The sequence below is a fragment of the Sorex fumeus genome, unplaced genomic scaffold (genome assembly GCF_029834395.1).
Source record: "Sorex fumeus unplaced genomic scaffold, SorFum_2.1 ptg000030l, whole genome shotgun sequence".
NCBI lineage: Eukaryota > Metazoa > Chordata > Mammalia > Eulipotyphla > Soricidae > Sorex > Sorex fumeus.
Window position 1 is genome coordinate 23,520,216 of NW_026606087.1, and position 9,932 is coordinate 23,530,147.

Sequence of the window (9,932 nt, forward strand, 5' to 3'; positions counted from 1 at the left end):
ATCCTAGCAGCTGAATAATATTCCACTGGTAGATGTAGCAAAGTTTCTTTAACTAGTCATCTGTTCTTGGGCACTCAGGTTGTTTCCAGATTCTGGCTATTGTGAACAGTGCTGCAATGAACCTACTGGTGTAGATGTCATTTCTACTGTGCTTTTTTGCACCTCAGGATACAGAGAGACCCACAGAATGGGAAAGAATATTTACCCAATACCCATCTGATTTATAGGATCTGAAGATAAACCAGAAACTGTCCCTGGTGCTATGTAATCCCATCAACAGCCAAGATCCAGAGACTATAAAACCAAGCTCCGGGAAAAGAAGAATGCAGAGTATGCTGCCCCCGTGCCTGGCCGTCCTCACCAGGGCCCCTTGGAAGGGGGTGGTTTGAGTTTCCCTCCCTGATTCGAGCAGAGCTCCAGCAGCTGAAGACCTCTAGAACCCAGCGACAGCTATGCTTAAGACCACTCTCCAAACGTTTGGACGAGTCTATGCATGAAGGAACCAGCAGAGGAACCCAGGTGTGTGGGACCCAGGGCTGAGATCTCCTAGGCTGCTCAGATTGGGACTGGGTCTCCTCCCCCCAGATCCCCCATATTCCAGTAGCTTGGCAGTCACACCCACCAACTGCCCCTGGTGACCTTATAATCCCATAAATGACCAAGATCCAGAAACTATAAAACTAAGCTCCCGGAAGACCTCTTATTGTCTAGTTCTCACTCTCAGAGAACCCGGCAGTCTGCTGAGAGTATCCTGCCCACATGGCAGAGTCTGGCAAGCTCCCCATGGCATATTTGATATGCCAAAACCCAGTAACAATGATGGGTCTCATTCCCTGACCCTTAAAGAGCCTCCAATGTGGCACTTGCTAAAATCTCAGGTCTAGGAAGAATGGAGACGTTACTGGTACCTGCTTGAGGAAATGGATGAACAACAGGATGACAGTGATAGAGTGATACCCATCGAATAAGGGGTTAATATTAAGGATATACAAGACACTGGTAGACTTGTACAAGGGAAAAAAATCTCCAATCCTATCAAAAAATGGGGAGAAGAAATGAACAGAAGATTCCTCAAAAAAGAAATACAGGGGCTGGAGAGATAGCACAGCAGGTAGGGTGTTTGCCTTGCACGTGTCTGACCCGGGTTTGATTCCCAGCAACCCATATGGTCTCCTGAGCACCGCCAGGAGTAACTCCTGAGTGCAAAGCCAGGAGTAACCCCGTGCATCTTCAGGTGTGACACAAAAAGAAATAAAAAAGAAATACAAATGGCCAAAAGGCATATGAAAAAATGTCTACATCGCTAATAATGAGGAGATGCAAATAACAACAATGAGATATCATCTCACACTACAGAAACAGGAACACATTCAAAAGAACAAAAGCTACCAATGTTGGCATGAATGTAGAAAGAAAGGGGCTTTCTTTCACTGTTGGTGGGAATGCCCACTGGTCCAGCCTTTTTGGAAAACAAAATGGGCATTCCTTCAAAAACTAGAAATTGAGCTTTCATGTGACTCTACAATACCACTTCTGGGTACATATTATTTTAAATTCTTTATAGTTTATCAAATTATTTATACCACTATTTTGCATTATTTTTGCCATATTCTCTCCTACTTCCTCCATCTAAGTTATTAGCTGTTTTGCTTTTCTATTTATAGCTGAGAAACTGGAGTTCAAAGAATTTGATATCATTTCTATTAAGCGTTTTTTGGAGCTGAAATTTGCATACAGAATTTCCTTTACTCAAGCAAGGTCCTTTCTCTAACATAATCCATTTTCCCATAGCTAATTTTTCATCTAATTATACAACCCACTCTAGGAGTATGATTTAAATGGAGCTGCTATAAGAAGCATAATGATTAAGTGCAATGAGAGAGGTTCATAACAGACTAAACAACTGAGGCAAGTAGAAATTCACAATTGGCTACTACACTGGATAAACCCATGTACTGAAGTTAGAGGAGTTGGATTAAAACTTGACTTTCCATGAGCTAGGTATTAAGCAAGCTTCTAAATGTCTGTGAGTCTTGATTCCATCATCAACAAAATAATACTAGATGTAAAATTGTTGAGAAAAAGAGAGTTCTTACTCTTTTTCAGTATTAAATTTATGTTATGATTATACTGGTAAATAATATGAGAATATTTAGGAAATAGCCTTCTATTGTCCTGAGAAAAGAATATAACAATAATAAAACATATTTAACTTATTATCTGCTAAGTATGAACATTCCACTGCTTACTAATTTTAGTATTTATCACAATTGTTGTGTTTATTCACAGTGAGATACTTTTTTTCTTGTTTAATAGGCAAAACTTTAAAAAACTGAAAACATTCAATGCTCTTTGTGAAGATACAAACCAGAAAAGAAAATGACCAATTTAACTAGAAAATTAGGTTGAAATGATATTTTCATCTTAACTGAGGCTCTTAACTTTTTGGATTAAGTAAGTTCTTAATCCAAATAATGATGCTTTAAATGATGATTGTGGCAATTAGAGGATTATAGGAGAGAAATATGGAGGTAGGCATAGGAATATTCTGAAATGTTTACTCAATTTTGGGCGGGGGTGTTTCTTGCCAAAACTTAGAATAAAACAGAGTTTATTCAAAGTATTTCAACTGCCTTTTACATGCAGATTCCATTTTTTTACATGATTTACAGTACCACATTTTTTGACTTTTTCCTTACACTAGTTTAAATAATTGCAAATGTACATAAATGGGCCAAAACAGAATGCTGAGCATCTATTATTTTACAGTTACATATTACTAAAATTTACCATGTTTATTTTTATGAAATATATTTGGTATCTCTATAGGGATACATATATATATGATAACTGCATACAAATATGCAACCCATACACTGCTTTTTTGGTCTAACCACTGTAGAGTTAATTGCTGATATCAAACACTTAACTATAAATACTTTAGTATGTATTTTGTCTAAAACAGATATTTAATATCAGGTTGGGATATTGGCTTAGCAATAAAGTGCTTGCCTGCATAATTGAGACCTGATTTTCATCCGCAGCATCATAGGAAAAATTAATAAAATTAATTTCTACATAACCACAATACAGTAATCAAACTAAAATATATAAATTTATATATGAAATTTATATATATAAATAAATTTAATTTTGTTATCTGTTGTGCCCTCAATTTAAATTTTTCCAACTGTTTCAATGGTGTTCATATCTTTTTGCCCCCCTTCCCATAATCTCTTCCCCCTTCCCAAGTACAGAGACTATAAAACCCAGCTCCTGGAAGAAAACAGTGCAGAGTCTCCTGCACCCGCGCCTGGCTGTCCTCAACAGGGTCCCTTGGAGGGGAGCGTGTTGAGTTTCCCTCCCCGCCCCGAGCAGAGCCCCGGCAGCTGAAGACCTCTGGAACCAGCCAAAACCATACTGTGACAACTCTCCACACGCATGAAGGTACCGGCAGAGGAACAAAAGCATGAGGGTCCCGGGGCTGAGATCTCCAAGCCTGCTCAGATAAGGGCTGAGCATCCTCCACCCAGATCCTCCATCTTCCAGTAGGCGGGGGTCATACCCACCAACTGCCCCCGGCACCGTGTAATCCCATCAATGGCCAAGACCCAGAGACTATAAAACCCAGCTTCCAGAAGCACGTGGCTGCATTTGCGGTCACGCAACATCTTATTATCTCATTCTTGCTTTGGAAAACCTGGCAGGCCACCGAATGTAACCTGCCCACACAGCAGAGTCTGGCAAACTCCCCGTGGTGTACCCAATATGCCAAATACCAGTAACAATTATGGGTCTCATTCTCCTAACTCTGAAAGAGTCATGAATGTGGCACTTTTTAGAATCTCAGAGCTAGGACAAAGGAGACCTTACTGGTGCCTGCTCGAGGCAATTGATAAACAATAAGATGATCGTGATCATGATCGTGATCCCATAATCTCTAATTTTTAAAGCCAAGGCAGTTTTTCTTTCACATTTAGGATTGACATTTTTCGAAAAATCTAGGTCATTTGTTACAGATAATACCCATCATATATAATATCCTTGTAACATGAACTTATTATTTTCTTATAATTTAATTCAAATTACACACATCTGCTTGTGAGTGTGTGTGTGTGTGTGTGTGTGTGTTTGAACACTAATTGATATCTTGTACTTAGTTTAGTACACTGAGGAATGTGTCATGACAACTGGATGGATCTTTTTCTGTGAGAGAGCACTTGGAATACTGCAAGAACAAACTCAGATTTACTTGCTTCTGCTGCCTCTACTTCCAGGGAGCATTGTGAAGCCCTGTAATCACAATCAAAAGGCAACTACAATAATGGGGATCATTGGGAATTGATTTAACTAAAATTCATTGGATATATCGAATCATTCATTTTTTAATGGATGGTTTCTCCATGAAATGGAGAAATTTTTCATCACTTGAGGCCATATACGTGCAAGACTAGAGGTCATATCTTATGGAAATTTTGAATTATTACTCAATTATACTATTACCAAAGTAGGATGAGAAGGAACACTGTTATAAGTGTTATAAGTGTTATAAGAAAATAACACTTTAAGATACAAAGTTAAGAAAACAAAAGGAAGCTCTTATTTTCTATATCAACTGCAATCTTGTAAAGTATATTATTTTGTGTGACTATGCAGTTACTTTATTATTTTCTGGATAAGTTGACTCATTTTAAAATTAAAGTGTTATATTGATGAATTCTCAAATATATTATTCTCTTGACATTTGATGAATGGATAATCTTAATATTTTTCTTTTCAAAGGAAAATATTCAGTTTTTTTAAAATGAAATAAAGATTTTGGGAACTACTCTATTGGCTATGTTTTAGATGTCACTGAAGAATGCCCATTGCAGATCTCAGGGTCCTATTTACCTTGACCTACTTCTCTTCGCTTCATGATCTATGGTGGATTGTTATAGCTTTCTGACACCTGACTCATGTTTCCACATATGGTTACACTTTATCTGTGTTTTTATTACTACACCATCTTACATTTTGGCTCCTGGTTCATTTGCTTATGTGTTCAAAGGTCATATGTAGGTTGAAAGATGTTGCGCATACTGTTACTTGCTTATAATGTGAGCCTCAGATTAAAACACACACACACACACACACACACACACACATACACACACAGCAACGAGTTTGAGGTAAGATTCCAATCTGCAAATTGTTTTACTATTATCACCATATATATATAGGCCACACCTGATGGTGTTGGGAATTCATGCTGCTGGTGTGACTCAAAGGTTGGCAATATGGTACAGTTTGAGGATCTGCAGAACAATACACAGTGTTGCTACAATGATTAAAACACAGTAAATGCTGGACCAAGGACCTAACTCAGACTCTTACACATTTTGGGCATATGCTTAACCACATCTCCCTACATATAGGGAGAAATATCTCCCTACATCCTAGTCTTAATAGATTAACTCACATATTCCAAGTTTGGCATCACATTTAATAACATTCATTTCCTAATCTACTAAGATTCATTCCATTATATATTATAATTTTATTTTAAGCACTACAATTTATAACACTTTTAATGTGGGGATTTTGTGCTTAACACAGTTAAGCACCACACCTCAACTAGGGTGCTGGCTTCCTTCCACCATAGTCCCAGTAAACCCTCCCTTCCCACCTGTGGTAAGATTTCTACTGAAGAAAATATTCTCAGTTTCTTTTGCCTTTTGACATTTGTTATTTCCCTACTCTGTTTCTTTTTATCCTGCACATGAGCGAGAGCATTCTGTCTATTCCTGTCTTCCTGACTAACTTCACTTAGTAGATTCGCCATATTTGTCTACCTACCTACCAACCTATCTATCATCTATCTATCTTAGTCATAAGCAACTATTTGTCAATGGTTATGGATCTCTCACTACATATCTAACAAAAGGAAAAACATACACAGTTGACACCAAAGAATAACTTATTATTTGACATCCAGTAGTTGCTAGAGGACTTGAGGGGTTCAATATTTAATTATAGGATATTTCCCCATCACAATTACCACTGTTATTATGACTACATTATTGAGGGTTTGCTGTCTGTAAGTTTTTGGTATCTTTTATGATTATTCTTGATTTATTTTCCATATATAGTTTTCATTTTGTAGAAAGTTTAACTCTTTGCCAAATTATTTTATATATTATATTTTATGACTATATTTGTTATATATCTTGAAAATAATGTTGTCAGGTTAAGTGCAGATAACCTGATTCCAACACGCTCTGCTTAATAACAAACATCATTTGCCTATGAAATACATTAAGATATGACGAACAGTATAGAAATCCAATCCAATCCAGACATACCAAGTGGAAACATGGTGTGTGCTTTTAGTTGCCAAAGATGAATCAGAGTCTGCTGTCAGATAGCATCTGCCATGAAAGACATCAGAGTATCAGGGTGATTATACTGTCCTGTCCTGTTGTTCATCGATTTGCTCGAGCGGGCCCAGTAACGCCTCTATTGTGAAACTTTGTTGTTACTGTGGTTGCCATATCGAATACGTCATGGGTAGCTTTCCAGGCTTTGCTGTGCGGGCGAGATACTCTCGGTAGCTTGCTGGGCTCTCCAAGAGGAGCAGAGGAATCAAACTCGGTCGGCCATGTTGGCTGCGTGCAAGGCAAACACCCTACCTGCTGTGCTATTGCTCCAGCCCAGGGTGATTATACAAATGTGAAAATCAAAGTGCGGTACATGCTATGATAATATTTTTTTTTTTTACCAGTCCAGATTGAGGATAACCAGGCTATCAGTCTGAGGAGAATCAAGTCTTATAAATGAAAGAGACTTTTCAGCAGTAGCAAGTGTAAGGATTTGGTAGATAAGGAATAGTGGAAAAGACATTTGGAAAAGAAAACAGTATGTGAGAATAGAGCTGATGTGCCTGAGGAGTAGTCGGACTTTGTGATTGGAGACCACAATTGAGTCTGGGGATATAAACAAACGAGGAAGACGGAGGTGTTACTAGGAAATCTCTGCTACTGTGAAGAGTTTGACATTGAAGAGAAAGTTTGGAAAAAATCTTGTTAACCCAAAAGTTTAACCAGGAAGATGAAAGGATTAAAGTATTTTTATCATCCTATTAAATTAATGATATATTTTATTGAAACCTATTTGTGGTAAAGTTCTTGTTTTGTGGATTTATACTAATGAATTTCAGCAGGTAGTTAAATTCTCATCGACTTCTCTCCTAATTCCTTACATTTGCATCAGACTGTATTAACCTGCATACTTTCTAATTGCCCTATTTTTATGATTTTTTCATTATAAAATGGACATTGAGTTGCACATTGTTAGCCTTAACAGACTTTCTTGGGAAGTAGCCTAAACACAGAAGCCACAAATTAATACCACATAATAACTCTTTCCTGTCCTTTGGCATAGAACCCTACCCACAAAGTCACACTGTAGCTTCGAAAGTTTTCTTATAGTCTAAGTCCCAGGTACATTTCTAGTTCAGATGAATCCTCTTCTGAATCTATAATGTTTTGAATCCTCTTCTGAATCTATAATGTTTTGAATCTACAAACTCAAGGTGTTCAGATTCATCTCCTGATGAGTGTTTGCTTCCTCTGACATAAATAGCCCTTTGAACCCTGTACTTACAGGATAGATGTGACTTTAATCTGTGGTCTTTTTTTTTTCATTAAAATACTGAGTTTATTTCACACGTATATTTTTGTCTCCCCACCATTCCCATGTGTCTGACTACCTCTACTATGTCCTATCATAACATTCCATGCATACTTAAAACCAAGCAAAAGGGTGGAATTCCGTCTTTAAAAACTAAACGGGCATTTTGGACAACACATTCTTGGCAATGTAACCTGGACAACATTTATCAGACACGGCAGGGAAAGTTCTCACTCTACATTATACAAAGGGCAGCTAGATATCAACTGTTACAGAAATGAAATAGGACAAGAAATTTTTAACAAACTGTTTAAACTATTTTCTTAAAGAGACTTTCTCCACTGTCAGAGATCTTGAATAGCCTCCTGGTCGGTCATCCTGAAGCAATTCTTCACCTAGTTGATGAACTTGGCTTCCACTTTGGGAAGAGAACCACCTTTTTCTATACTTGCTTGCATTTTTGCCTTAATGTCTTTTGCAGAAGTGGGTCCTTTTGGTGTTTTAGGAGTTTTCTCATGTTTTTTGAAAGATTCTTGACCTTTTGATCTTGATGTTGATGGTTTTGAGTTTTTTTCCATCCTGGTTTGACTTTTGTGCATTTTTGGTTGGAGTATCTCATGTAGATTTCTTGATTGGAGCTTTTTCTCCTGCTTTCATCATCGAAGTCATCTCCATCATCCTCCTCCTCATCGTTGTCGTCATCATCACCATCGTCTTCATCCTCATCTGCAGCAACGTTTACTTGCTGCCACCCCCAGGAGCAGAACGCTTTCCCGGTATGCTCAAGAGCTTCACGTGGTCATCCTCCTTGTCTGCTGACTCTGCGTCTTCCTCCACAGCAGCGAACAAGTCCTGCCCGGAGATGTGCAGAGGCCTGGAACTCCACTTTGACCGCAGAACCACCAGCGGGATGATCTCAAAGCCCCCGAGGGAAACCGTTGGCTGCACCAACAATTTCAAAGTTGCCAGTGTCACTCTAATGGGACTGCCTTCCCATGAAAGTGACTTCCACTTCAACAATGTGCAGCTCATCCTTGGCACCAGTTCCCAAACTGACCGTTCTCAAAGAACGGCTGGTGCTCATTGTCATCATTAAAAGGCCCGAGCGGGCCCAGTAACGTCTCCATTGGAGACTTTGTTGTTACTGTGTCTGGCATATCGAATACTCTCGGTAGCTTGCTGGGCTCTCCGAAAGGGGCGGAGGAATCGAACTCGGGTCGGCCATGTTGGCTGTGTGCAAGGCAAACGCCCTACCCGCTGTGCTATAAATTGATAATCTTTGTCCACATTTAGCTCACAATCGAAAAAGTATTTCTAGGGCCTCAGGGGGCTCATGTCCATGTCCATCGAATCTTCCATGGGATGGGGGCACACACCGGGTGAGGCGGAGAAGGGGAGCAGAGACACTAGGCCACTGCAGCTGGAGGAGCACGAGCAGAACGGAATCGCACCAGGGAAAAGCTGGGGTCTTTTTAATTAAAGTGCACAACTCATTTCTGATGGGTCCATCTTCATGGTTTAATCTGTTATCAAAGTTTCAACTTTGTTCCTATCAAATTTATCACTTAGTTTCAAACTAAGAATTTGAAGGGACATATTCTGTCCATAATACAAGAACCATTCTCCTGTCTTCTTGGTTAATAAACCTCAATTGTGTCAAGGCGCCAGGTGTGAACAGTGAAACTCTTCACCAGGAAAAATCACCTTAATGACAGGTGGGAAATTTTCCTCTTAAAACAGAGGAAATAGTGTGGTTGGTGGTAACTTTGCTTCTTTCCTGTTTCACATGTTCTTGTGTGGTTATTCATGTTCTATTTAAAGAATTAGAAAAGAAGTACTTGTGAGTATTAAACAGTGTTGGATCTAGGCCACTAATGAGTATGGAGAGGAATTAAAGATAAAAAGGCAATTTTCTGGGTATGATGAAAGGGAGGGTACAGAGTCCAAGTGTTGTTTGAGATCTCATTGTGGGATTAAAAAACAATGATCCTTGATGCACAGAAGGCCTCAGTCAGGTGTTTCTCGGGTGTCAGCCCCTTTGAGAACTATCTCAGCAGTAGATGCTGCTTGCTCAAGTTCACATCTTTTTCCTTGGGTGGCCAGTATTATGAATGGTAAACTCAAAGCCTTCTCTATTCAATCACCAGATCTAAATGGACTTTCTGGTCAGTTTTGAATGTCTTCCTCTGTAATCCTGCTGATTTCATTTCCCGTTTACAAATATGATCCACAATGCATACTCCTAATACTATTTTACAAAC

General features: G+C 38.9%; 1 pseudogene; it reads right to left on the reverse strand.

Moving 5' to 3' along the window:
* Positions 1–7,758: 7,758 nt before the first annotated feature.
* Positions 7,759–9,030, reverse strand: LOC130025176 (nucleophosmin-like; annotated as a pseudogene).
* Positions 9,031–9,932: the final 902 nt, after the last annotated feature.